Source organism: Pan troglodytes, chromosome 8, assembly GCF_028858775.2.
Source record: "Pan troglodytes isolate AG18354 chromosome 8, NHGRI_mPanTro3-v2.0_pri, whole genome shotgun sequence".
Lineage (NCBI taxonomy): Eukaryota > Metazoa > Chordata > Mammalia > Primates > Hominidae > Pan > Pan troglodytes.
The window spans coordinates 61064818-61077740 of NC_072406.2; the positions used below are offsets into that span (position 1 = coordinate 61064818).

A 12923-nucleotide genomic window follows, 5' to 3' on the forward strand; every position below is an offset into this window, starting at 1 on the left:
AGAAAGGAATTAAGAGACCTGTTCAGAGGCAGAATCACAGGCTTCCAAGAAGAGGAGGCTACAGGTAATGCAGAGGGCCAAGGCGACTCTCAAGTGTCTGTCCCGGCAGAACTAATAGCCTCATTGTGGGAAGGAAAACTGGTATGGGTGAGGGCATGGAGTAACAGAACAAGATGAAGTTGGAGTCAGCAGTCTTAAGATAAAGAACAAATACCTTAGAAGTTCCAAGAAAGAGCTGGGCAGAGTTGAGGAAGGCCTGGGAAATGCACCACTTTAGGTTTATCAGCAGCCAAGGAAAGAGGATTCATTGGCTTGAGCAGCTACTCTGTCCCAGGCTGATGCTTGGCCCTTTCTTGGCTTATTTATTCCTCTTGCAGTTTTGTCGAGGGCATCACTGCCTGTATTTTAACCAATGGAGAAATGTGAGTTCAGACAATGCACATGACTCTCAAGGATGCCCAGTTGTGAACCTGGTATTGAATGTGGCCTTACCTTGGGGCAGGACTCCTGGTCTTCCCTATACATAGAAGTGGCTTCCAGAGGATGAATAGAGGGACCTGGCACTCCCAGGAAGCAATGAGGAGTCCAGCTTTGCTTTGTCCAGGAGTTCAGATGGAGGCAACATGTTTGGGGAAGAAATTGCTACTAGTTGGCATTATTAGTCACAGCCTAAAAATGACAGTGACCTCATAAAAATATTGCAAGTCCTCTGAGATCAGTGAGAAAAGTGGAGTGGCGGAGCAGAAGCTCTGGGACAGCAACTGTTTCCAGGAAAGGAAATCTGTAGTGTTTGGCACAGGAGTTAAGAAAAGGCCTGACCCAGTTTCATGTCTCCATGTCCCTTCTTTGGGGAATGGACTTCTTGTTCCTGCTCCTGTTCCCCTGCTGGAGAGTGATGGGAAAGTGCTGTGAAGCCAATGGCAGAGATACACATAACAGTGAGATTTGGGAAAGGGATAGGCTGGTATAAACTGGGATAGGAAGTTAAAAACATCCGTGTCATTTCTCATGGTTCTGTGGGTCAGGGATTCAGAAGGGCACAACAGGCATGGCCTGTCTGCTCCACATGGTGCTGGTGGGGTTGAACCTCCCAGGATGACCTCTTCAGCTGTGGCACCTCAGCAAGGCTGGCTCCCTGGCAAAGGGTTCCTAAGCTGGCTTAGCTGAGTGGCATACCTGGGGCCTTGGTTGAAGCTGTCAGTGGGATCCTGGGGTCTCCTCTACATAGCCCTCTCCATCTGGCCTCTGCCTATGTCCCTCCAGGCAGACTCTTTAGCAGGGCACATAGTGGCTCCTGGCCCCCACAGGCACAAAAGCAGAAGCTGCCAGGCCTGCCAAGGGCTTAGGCCAGGAAAAGCCAGCTTTGGTCAAAGTTAGTCAGGGGCTCGGCTTAGACTTAGTAGGAGGGGACAAAAGCCTCCTCTTCTGTGAGGGGTGACAGGTGTGTGTAGGTGAGAGATGCCTGTGGGGAAATATCTTCAAAGATCAGCAGCTGTCATTACCTTACTCATCTAACAAATGGGTAAAAACATTTGACCCCTAAATCCCATCTTGTAGCCCGTGAATTACTTGGAGTCTGGGATCTTACATTCTCTGGCTTGGTATTTAAGCCAGGACCTACCTGGGACAACATGGAGACTATTACACATTAGACATCACCTCTGTGCCAGGAATGCTATTTCTCCAATCTTCACAGCAACCTTTTGAAGTCCATGAGATGCTTCCCATTCTGCAGGTAATTGGGGCTCAGGAAAGTTGTTTGGCTTTCTAAGATTGTGGTGATGGTGAGGGGAAGATCTGAAACACCTCTGGCCCAAGCTTAAGATATGTTGGATGAATGGGTTCCTGATCTTTGCAGCTCTCACAGAATGCAGGGTCATGCATTCTGGGCATGGCACACCTTTCCAGGTACAACAGCCTTATTGTGAGGGCATCTGGCTTCCTTAGCTGTGTTTCATACAACGCATTGTACTTGCAATTGGAAAGACACAGCCAGTGGTCTGGGTGGTCTTAGCAGTCAAACAGTTGCTGATGGATGTATTCTGCAAAACTCCACTGTGGCCTCTTACAGGCCTGGAAACTCCATGGATGAGCCTCAGTTTTAGATGAATTCCCTGAGTCATCACATCACCATATGGGGAAGAACCTCTGCTCTTTGCTTATCCTATGACAGTAATTGGACAAATGAAGTATGCAACTGATAATTCCATTTGGAGCGAGTTACTTTTTCTATATTCAGGTCACAATAAGTAATTTAGGAAAAGTCTAATTCTCCCTCGCTGTCTCTCAAATATGCAAATGAAATGTAGTGCATTTTCTCCAGTATTTTCTGCAGATGCCAAATCAGCAGCTATTAAAGTTGGATAATTACAGTAATTAATTTCTGTAAGGGAGTGGGGAAACCTCACAACAACAGATAGAATAGTGAATCAAATGAGAAATGAGACCACACAAGGAAATGCTGAAACAAAACGGCAGGCCTCCGCAGGTTTTGGTGTAGGAAATGGAGCAGAGAGTTTCAGTAGATGGCAGTGTTACTAGCAAGATGGAAAGTATGTTTCCTGTCATCTTCCTTTAGGTCAGCTTGGTGGTTCCTAATACTCCCTACATCTATACCCGCTTTACACTATTCACTTGCTCTCTCTCCTCTATGGATGAGAAACTGATGGCTTTCCAAAGTGCACATGTCATCTTGGAGGCCACGACTTAACCTTATGGGTGTTCTCTTCTAGTTTATTTCCAGTGATGGCCACGTTACATTTGTTCTGTGGTCCTTTCGTTCCGGAGGTTCTTTTCCCCTCCAAAATGCTAACTCTACGAGCTGCTTTTGGAAACAGATATTCCAGCTGTTTTTCTGCTTCTGGCAGAAATTGGATAGTGGGATTTTTACTATGCACAATGCAAAAATGGAGTCCAGCTCAGTTCTTTTGGAGCTGAGTTGGCCCCAGAAAAAAGTAACTAATTGGGAATAAAGATACTTTCCCTTTCTAGCAGGCTTAGCAGCCATGAGGCTCTGTCATAAGAGATGTGGCCGTGGGCTAGAGCTCTGACCAGTATTGGAAGGACTTTCCAGTCCCAAATGCCATTCCACTTCCTTGAGAGCTATGGCTTCTAATCAGGTCTTAACTGAGGGTGTTTGCTGTGCACCAGGCAATCACAATGCAGAGAGTGGAAAGCCAGGTCTAGTTTAGCAGAGGTTGGAGCCAGACTGTGTAGCTGCCCATGTGATATGTTTGCTTTTGTGAATAATTACAGAACACCTACTATGTGCCTTTGGGGATTCAGAGACAAACGTCACAGGACCTGTAATCTGGGTTTGAGGATGGGAGGCAGGGAAGTGTAGAAGACAGTAAAACAACATCCTGATGGCTATAACCGAGGTTTGCCCACAAGGCCTTGGGACACAGGAGAGGGAAAGACTCAGAGAGGTGGAACACCAGAGCTAGGCTTTAAAGGAAAGGGATGTTTATGACAGATCAGGTAGAAGAGGAAGGAAAGAGAAGCTCAGACACAGAAAGAAGCATAAAGATACCTATTTAGGGACTCTGAATAGTTAAGCTGGGCTAGAATAGAACACATGGATGAAAAGGCTAAAATAGAACACATGAATGGAACATATGGATGAGTGGGGCTAGAAAGGTCTCTTGAAGCCACATTGTGGAGGACCTCGAATGCTGAGCTAAGAGAATTTAACTTTATTGGGTTGCCATTCATTGACATCACTGTCAATGTCATCATTGTCATTATCACTGTGTTTACTGAACACTTACCATAGAGGGCAGACTTCAGGCTCTGAAAACAGCAGATTGTGGTCAAGTCTCAGCTGGGTCACCAAGCAGTCACAGAGCCATGGGAAAATTATTTAACCTCTTTGATTCTTAACTTCCTTTGTGTAGTGTGGGGATAATGTCATCTTCTTTGAAATGTTATTGTGAGGATTACATGGAGCAATGCATGGAGCTTAGCATGGTGAGCAGAACATGCACAGGGACACAGGACACACTTGCTAAATGGTGCAGCTACTATCATCAGTTGCTAAAAGCTTTACAAGCATTTTATCATTTAATCATTATAACAACCGTGCATGGTGGATATCAGTAGACCCATTTTGCAGATAAAGAATTGAAACTCGCAGGAATTAAGCAACAGAATCAATATTGCTGCACTAGTGAGTGTACGTGCCTGACCTGAGGACCAGACCTCCTGCCGCCCACCAAGTTGCCTTTCTCATAGGGAAGTGGGAGGTTACAGAAAGGCAATGGCACAGTCAGGCCAGGACATTAGAGAGACTATTATCATCCTCAGTCTGCATCTCGCGTTATTTTTGGGTGAATTCCAGAGATCTAAAGGCTGCAGTGAAGACACTGCTGCCATGGAAGCCTCCAGAACAGCCTGGCAAGACACTGAGAAGATTGGGTTCAGGGCTGCATGTATCTATCAACTCATTTATGCCTAAATTTAGAAAGGGTGCCATTTTCTGGAATTAGTCTGTATTTCAAACACTGAACTAATTGTATGAGTTTCAAGTAACTAAAATATTGACAGCACTAATAGCCCTGGATAGCATTGCATAAGGGCAGGCTATTTGAAAAGAGCCATTTCCACCAACAAGGAAATTGGTAAAGTAGGACTCTTGCTTTGTTAAATTATAACACATTGGACATCCCAAATACATTCAAAATCTGTTTCCTATGCTCTTTCCCACTGAGCCCCTTACACAAAGTATTTCTATTATTCCTCAGTGGAAAATCTCAGGTTCTGGTCAAAATCCAGGTGACTTCTCACGGTAGTCTCTTAAAAAGAGCAAATAGGGCCAGTTATGGTGACTCATGCCTGTAATTTCAGCACTTTGGGAGTCCAAGGCAGGAGGATTGTTAGAAGCCAGAAGTTTGAAACCAGCTTAGACAACAGCAAACTCCATCTGTACAAAAAATTTTAAAAAATCAGCCAGGCATGGTGGTGTGCACCTGTAGTCCCAGCTACTTGGAAGAGTGAAACAGGAGGATTTCTTGAGCCCAGGAGGTTGATGCTGCAGTGAGTGAGCCATGATCGTGCCATTGAACTCCAGCCTGGGTGACAGAGTGAGACCTTGTCTCAAAAAAAACCTAAAAACTAAAAACTAAAAAAGCCAACAGACATAATCTCACTTGGAGAAGAAGGGATAAAAAGCAAGCTTCTATGGATGTGGAATGGTGGTATAAGTTAAAGTCAGATGGATTCAGCCCTGGCCTAATTATCAACTGACCTTGGTAATGTTCCTTTTCCATGACATACGTAGGCTACCTTGTTTCTCTGTATCTCAATTTCAACTACTCAGATTTGGCCTGGATCACAGAGATCATAGACTCAACATCTCGGGTCCAGAGAGGTAATGAACATGCATAAGTGAAGCCAGGTGAATACAGTAGTCAGTGGTGGAGCTTGTGGCCAAAGGAGAGCACTTGCTCTTCTAAAGGTGTCTACATTTAATTAAGGGGACATGAAACAGAAGCAGAAGCCCACCCAAATGAAGCCCACCAAATGAAACACTTCTCTAGGCCATCAATTTATGACCCATATGAGATACTAAATTCCAGCTTTTTATAATCACTGCATGATGCAGTATCAAAATCATGAGCCTTGGAGTAAGGCTTGTGTTGGCATGGCAGAGCGGCCACCCATTAGCTATGTGGCCTGATGAGATTGATGGAACCCTTTTAAGTCTCAGTGTTCTCATCTGCAAAATGGGTGTGATGATATTTTCCCATTGAGAAAAGTAGAAGAGAGCATAGTTGTAAAGTCCTTAGTACAGTTCCTGCCCTGTGTATGCGTACATCAGAGGCTGGCTCCCCACGCCTGCTCCCTTCTCTTCTAGCTCTGACAGTCTGTGTTCTGGGTCATGGTATATAAAATTCTGAAACTATTAAGTGGAAGGTAATATATTTTAGGTATATTTCCAACTGACATTACACTATTGATAAATTAATAACAGGAAGTTGATATTGAACTGTATGTTAATATATCTGCTTATGAGTCAGAAGACTCAGTACTTTCTCTGGCTGGTTCTGCACTTTATCAGTGATCTAAGAGAAGCTGAGTGTAGCTGGCTTAAGGTAGGGAGGGGCAGTTAGTCATCAGATGTTAAAATGGGGAGAAGAAGGGTCCCTGTCAGCTTGAGCGAGGGATCAGAATCCATGGGATCAAAATTCAGCAGAGACAATGAGGCCTGTGCCATGTCTGAATGCATGTCTATGCTGGGTGGGGAAGGACAGAAGAGTGTTAAGTCCTAGCAGGTTTAGGGCAAGGTCAGTAATAGTCCCAAGTGAAGTGAGGACATCATATAATGAATTTCACCTTTTAGGGGTGGGCGAGCTTAGCGTCCAGCTGGGTGGGCAGGCTCTGAGCTGGGGCACAGACATGTCCACTTCCAGGACCCCCAGAAAGTCAGGACCAAGCTGGGAGGTCCCGGGCAGGCAGGCTCTCTACAGATGGGGACCTTCTAGAGCAACAAGCCCTACTTTCATGCTGGGGACCACACTGGGGACTGTTGTACCAGGGCCTGGAGTGGGTGTTAGGATACTGATTTGGATTAGCCTGGGCCTGGGACCAGAGCTTAGAATGGGGACAACAAATTGGAGGGTAGTCCTGTCATCTGGAACATCTGGTGGAGGCTGCTTCAGAGACTTGGGGGCTTCTCAGATCAGCTGCACCAGAAGTGGGTGAATCTCCAAGCAGTTCTCAAGAGCAAGGTCAGTGCTCGGTCTCCAGGCTTCCCAGCCCTCCAGGACTGGCAATCTGAGGAGTTCAGGGCTCCGTGCACAGTGTTTGCCTTGCCCATGCGCTGGCATGGGGCAGGGTATGGCCAGCAGCACAGCGAGCCCCTTTGCAGGGCACCCGAGGGCCCGAATGTTGCAACTCTGCCTCATGACCCCCCAACCTTTTGAAAGGCTCTGCTTACTCTCACCTGCCCCGCCTTCACATATGCTGTTTCCTTTCCCTGAAAGCCCATTTTCCTCACCTGCCTAGCTCTCTCTTCATTATCCTTCAACATTTCATTGGCACGTCACTCTTTCTGACTATCTGTCAGCCCTCTGGGTTAGGCGCGCCTATTGTGTTTTAGAGTAGCCTGTGCTTACTAGGCGGCTATTCTGTCTAATGTCTAAGGCAGAGATGGGCACTAGGGAAACCAAGGTGAAGAGTCACGGGTCGAGCAGCCACCCACGGTGTTGTGGGGGTGGGAGAGGAGAAGAGAGAGAGAGAGAGAAAGAACCAGCCATAGTGTGAAATTTAACATGATTGAAGTATGGACAGTGCTGGTTGGGAAAGTCAGAAAAAGTTTCTTGGATGAAGGGACACGTGACTTGCCTCTTGAGTAATAAGCAGGAGCTCAGCAAAGGGATGGGATTGGAAAGGACATTCCCAGCTTCAGGCATTATTGGAAAAGGGCATGGTGTTTAGCAGAAGCTGAGACTGTCACTACGGCTGCAGTACAGAGGGGACAAAAGTGGAGGATAGGAAGAAAAATGGGAAAGAGAGAAATATGCTGTAGATGTGAGATCCTGGACTTCTGTTTACAGGACGAATTGCCCACCATCTGCATGTAATTTGGAAAGGAAACAGAAAGTTTGGAGCAGGCACCCACCCACCCCCATGGTTACAGATCTGCCTAGTTACGTTGAGGAAGCCAGGCCCTTTACATGTGGATTCTGCTGGTTCCATGGGGGTTGGAATCTCTTACACCTAAACCACGATCATAAACTCCCAAGCCTACCAGGCCATAAGGGCACTGTGAAGCAGCATATCAGGCTGAGGGACCGTGGCAAAATGGAAAGTTCATGCTCATATAAAGAGAGACATAATTCTAAGTAGGCAGTGGTAAAAGCCATAACTTGTCAAGTAAAGCTCATCCATAGGCCCCATTTATTGCTGGCATTTCACTTACAGTCTTTTGATAAAGAGCTTAAGTCACTTAAAGTCTATCATCTCTCTTCAAAATCATGAAGAAAAGGACATTTTGACCAAATTGGAACAAATCATTAATCCAAGTTTGAGTAGCTCAGTAAAGCCCCTAGTGCTTTCAGAGTGTCTGGGGCAGCAGGCACTGGGCCTCTCTGGTGGTTTTCATTTCTGTGAGGACGACTTTGTTCATATGCAGAAGACGCACATATCTTGGAATGCTGAACCCAACACCCATGCCTCTTTAGGGGACCCATTGCTCCAGGACCCAGCGCTCACTGGGCTTTGGGGACCATATTAATCTGGACCAAGAGAGAAAGTGGGGAACAGAGAGAGAGCGATACATAAGAATGAACATCCACAGCCGGACAGCATCGACTTAAAGGCTAGACCATTAAGTGAAGAATGCAGAAAATTCCTTAAGGCTGCCCCGCAAATCACTCTGTGCTAATTTGCCTTGCGGGCCCAGCCCGCTGGCCAACCTGGTGACCCTGTGCTCTTACCACTGAGTCCTAATTGCACCTCCATCCCGTCTCCTGCGTTGGAAGTAATATGCGTTAGGAAAATCAATCCATTTGTAGGGGGAGAAACCACACTGGTTTCCTGCTACTGCTCATATTTTCACTAAAACCCCATTTTACTGGAACTAACGTTGAAAAAAACAGCACATTTTATTCAAAACAAGGCAATATTGGTATTGACAGAGCTGCAGTGATAATGAGGACGATCAATTTTCTCTCCTCCATTACGGGGTATTGAGCAATTTTGGAGTAAACTTGTGGCATCATTAGACAAGATCAGCATTTCTCCCTTTTGAAAACTTTCTGTTTTTCTTTTTTGCATATTTAGATTTTAAGTATTCCTGCTATGTTGGGGGGAAAGAAGCAAAACCAAAACAAACCAGAACAAACCCAGAAGTCCCCAAAGCAATAAGTGAAGTGCTGGTAATAAAAACTGGAAATCGTAGACATTTCTTTTTAATTCTTTTGAATAATACATTGTGATGTTATTTTTGCCTTTTGGTTCATACAGACTGCATCCCAACTCTCACCCTAAATTGAAATAATGCAGTTACCACATAAAATAATCCAAGTTTTGGGAGATGAGATATTCAAGGCAAGAGGGTGGATGTTACTTTTCTGTTTTGAGAAGAGAAGCAGGGGCTGGGCTTGGGTGGATGGAGGAAGAGAGAGTTGGAGCCTCAGAAAAAAGGCCTTGGGAAGGGAGTCAAGGACTTCGGGTGGATTTCCATGGGGAAGAGTGAAAGTGATGGAATAGTTCAGAGCAAATTAACTTTGGCATTTCTGCTTTCAGTTTCTGATCCTTGTTGGGCTACACATGTCCATCTGCCAGTTCAGGCTGGCTGTGCAGATGCCACATTCTGGGGAAGGGGACCCTGTCTTCCAGGCAAGACCTCTCCTCCACATCAGTGACATCATGTGCTCAGGAAAACAGCAATGCTGGCAAATGGTCACATTTCAGAATGGCAAAATGCAGCCTGGGAAGGATGTCCCCCTGGAAAGTTAATCTAATGTCGTTTTATCCCCCTTCCCCCAGTGCTCACCTTTTAAACCAGAAAAGTTATTGAAGATGTCTTAGAGATGGGGATTTCTCTGAATGCCATCAGTGTGAGGCAAGAGCTACAGGGCCCATGTGTTTGGAAGGCAGGCGGGAGGCTGTGACAGGGGCCTGGGTGAGCCATCCAATTTTTAAAACAATCTAGAAATTGTTGATGAACAGTGTAAATATCTTTCTTCATACATTTTAATCCTTGAAACATACGTGCTACAAAACTGTGTTAGCTACATATGGAAGAACACTATCTTATTTATTTCTGTCACTTAGTGCTAGCAACATACTCGACCAATTTTAGGAGGGAACCCCTCAAATGACTGCCCGTGTGGAGAGGAGATGGTGGAATGAGGTGACTCTGAGCAAGAGGTTCGGGGTCAGTTAGGTTCTAGCCTTATCATGTGCTCTTGGCAATTTCCATCTCTGGGCTTAGCTTCCCCATCTGTAAAATGGGTATGATAATTGTGCCTCCCTCACAGGCTTCTCACAGTGATTGCATAATCCATACATGTCAAAATGCTTAGAAAAGGGCCTGCCGCAGCCTAAATACCCAGGAAATATTCTCATCCCAGGATAAAATTTGGCCCTCACAGTAGATGCCAGGCCTTGAGTCCCTTCTAACTTCAAGAGCCTTGTGAAATGTGTGAGAGGCTGCAGGGACCACCCCATCCGCTGTGCTCGATGTTGTAAATTCTCTGCTGGAGCACGTTTCAAACTGTGCTGGGACAATGTGTCTGCCCACGTGTATCACCTTTAATCTGTGAATCCCTTGAAAGCAGGGACAGTGTCTTATTCATCTTTAAATGCCTAGAGCTTTACCCAGAAGATGATGTTGAGAGCCACTTCATTCTTGTTTGAGAAAGAATAGGAAGAGAGGAAGCAGGGAAGACTCCAAGAAAGCTCTTACTGGGTGGTGTAACAGGTGGTCTGTGATGTGAAGAGACCAGACCCTAGTCCTCCTTAGAAAGAGATTATTCAGGTAGTGCATTCACAGCTTCTCCTGGCTTCACTTTGGTGGTCTAGAACTCATTTACATGGCCATTGATCTCCTTTCTTGAAACTACAAACTGCGGCAAAGGTATAAAACATGGAAAGAATGCTGGTGCCTCAGGTCGGGTTCCCTGGGAGTGGAGCCTGAGACAGGGGTCCAGGTATGTGGGATTTGTTGAGGGAAGTACTCGGGAGGGAAGGAGAGTGAGGGAAGCAGGGCAGGGAAAGAGCTGAAGGAGGATGCGCTCACAGCAAAGTCTTGTCTCAGCCGGAGCCCCTGGGATTCTGAGGCATGAATTGCACAACACAGTCCCAAGGGCACTGGCCTCATTGGCTCCAGCCTGGAGTATGTGTGTGTGTGCACACAGGCATGTATGGTGCGTGTGGATGTGTGTGTGGACGCATGTGCGTGTACATGTGTGTATGGACACGTGTGCGTGTGTATGTAAGTAGGGGGCATGTAAGTGTGTGTGCATGTGTATTTGGGTGGGTAGGGCTCCATGGCCCCTGGGCAGGGCAGCTTTTACCTAGTGGAGGGCAGTTCTTTTTTTTTTTTTTTTTTTTTTATACTTTAAGTTTTAGGGTACATGTGCACATTGTGCAGGTTAGTTACATATGTATACATGTGCCATGCTGGTGTGCTGCACCCACTAACTCGTCATCTAGCATTAGGTATATCTCCCAGTGCTATCCCTCCCCCCTCCCCCCACCCCACCACAGTCCCCGGAGTGTGATGTTCCCCTTCCTATGTCCATGTGATCTCATTGTTCAATTCCCACCTATGAGTGAGAATATACGGTGTTTGGTTTTTTGTTCCTGCGATAGTTTACTGAGAATGATGATTTCCAATTTCGTCCATGTCCCTACAAAGGACATGAACTCATCATTTTTTATGGCTGCATAGTATTCCATGGTGTATGTGTGCCACATTTTCATAATCCAGTCTATCATTGTTGGACATTTGGGTTGGTTCCAAGTCTTTGCTATTGTGAATAATGCCGCAATAAACATACGTGTGCATGTGTCTTTATAGCAGCATGAGAAAAAAAATGCTTATCATCACTGGCCATCAGAGAAATGCAAATCAAAACCACAATGAGATACCATCTCACACCAGTTAGAATGGCAATCATTAAAAAGTCAGGAAACAACAGGTGCTGGAGAGGATGTGGAGAAATAGGAACACTTTTACACTGTTGGTGGGACTGTAAACGAGTTCAACCATTGTGGAGGGCAGTTCTGCAGAGAAGGGGAAGCCGTGGCAGGTATACCTCTCATCTGGAGAAGGAGATCTGCATGGAGCACAGTAGCATCCACTGGGACAAGGAAAATTCCATTAAGATCTAACCTGTATCCCTCTCACTTGATACGACATCTTATCCAGCAACAAAAGAGAATGTGGACAGTCCTAAGAGTTTTTGTAAAGGAACATCCCACCAAATCCAAACCCTTTATCCAGGCTGGGAAGGATAATTCCAAAGATTTATATTTTTACAATGAAAGAATGATTGTAAAAGCAATGTGTGGTATTAGGCTCAAATATTTACTGAGCCCAGTCTATGCACTCTTTTCTATGTGCTTCAAAGGACATAAGCAGAGGGAAGTAGCTGGAAACCTAGTTCAGGGTTAAGATAAGAGCACAGCTATTCATGTGGCAGCATGTGCTTAGGACTGAGGGACAGGCACAGGATGATGGGAGGGTGGGTGGAGGGAGATGGCACCCAGGGGATGAGAGTGGCTTCAGCAAACGCTTCTCCCCAGAGACTTTAGTTGGCCTGCAGACTTTGAGTGTGGTTTGAGATGTCCGTGGTGGGGCCTGTATCTGTCAAGGCAGAGTGTGTATGTTTGGTAAGTGGTACTTCTTTTAGTCTTGTACTCCCAGGCAGATTCCACCTTTTACTCCGGGGGTGCGAACTCCAACACAGGAACTGTTAGGGGAGTAAAGCCAAGCTGGGGGGATGTTGGACCCCTGGAGGGCACAGCTCCCACCCAGCACCAGCCACCTTCCCCCCACAGAGGTGCAAGCCAGCATGGCCAGATCGTCCCATCTTTTGAGAGAGGCCACAAGTCTGGATTTTTATGTGACATCTTCAGACTTTTCAATGCTAGCAGTTAATTCCGAAACTGCTGAAATATTGTGTGGGTCAAACACAGCACGTCTACGAGGCAGACGCAGCCTCCTGCCTGCTGGCATGTGGCCTCCATCTTTAGCCATTGACCTCTCCCCACACTGACCTGGGCAGCTTGTGTCCTGCCAGAGGCTGCCTCCCACAGACTTGCCCCCCTCCAGGTGAGGAGGGCACTGGAAGAACCCTGAGACAGGCATGGGTGTAGTGGGGATGGGGTATGGTGGGCGCAGTCTCCTTGTTCCACAACTCACCCCAGGCCAAGTTGGAGCCTATCAAAGCTGTCCACAAGGTGTTCTG

General features: G+C 46.2%; 1 protein-coding gene across 13 annotated transcripts in view; it reads left to right on the forward strand.

The window, feature by feature from the left end:
• The window catches only part of WDFY4 (WDFY family member 4), a 298286-nt gene that overhangs the window by 76636 nt on the left and 208727 nt on the right, over nt 1–12923 (forward strand). The gene's annotated exons all lie outside the window — the stretch shown is intronic.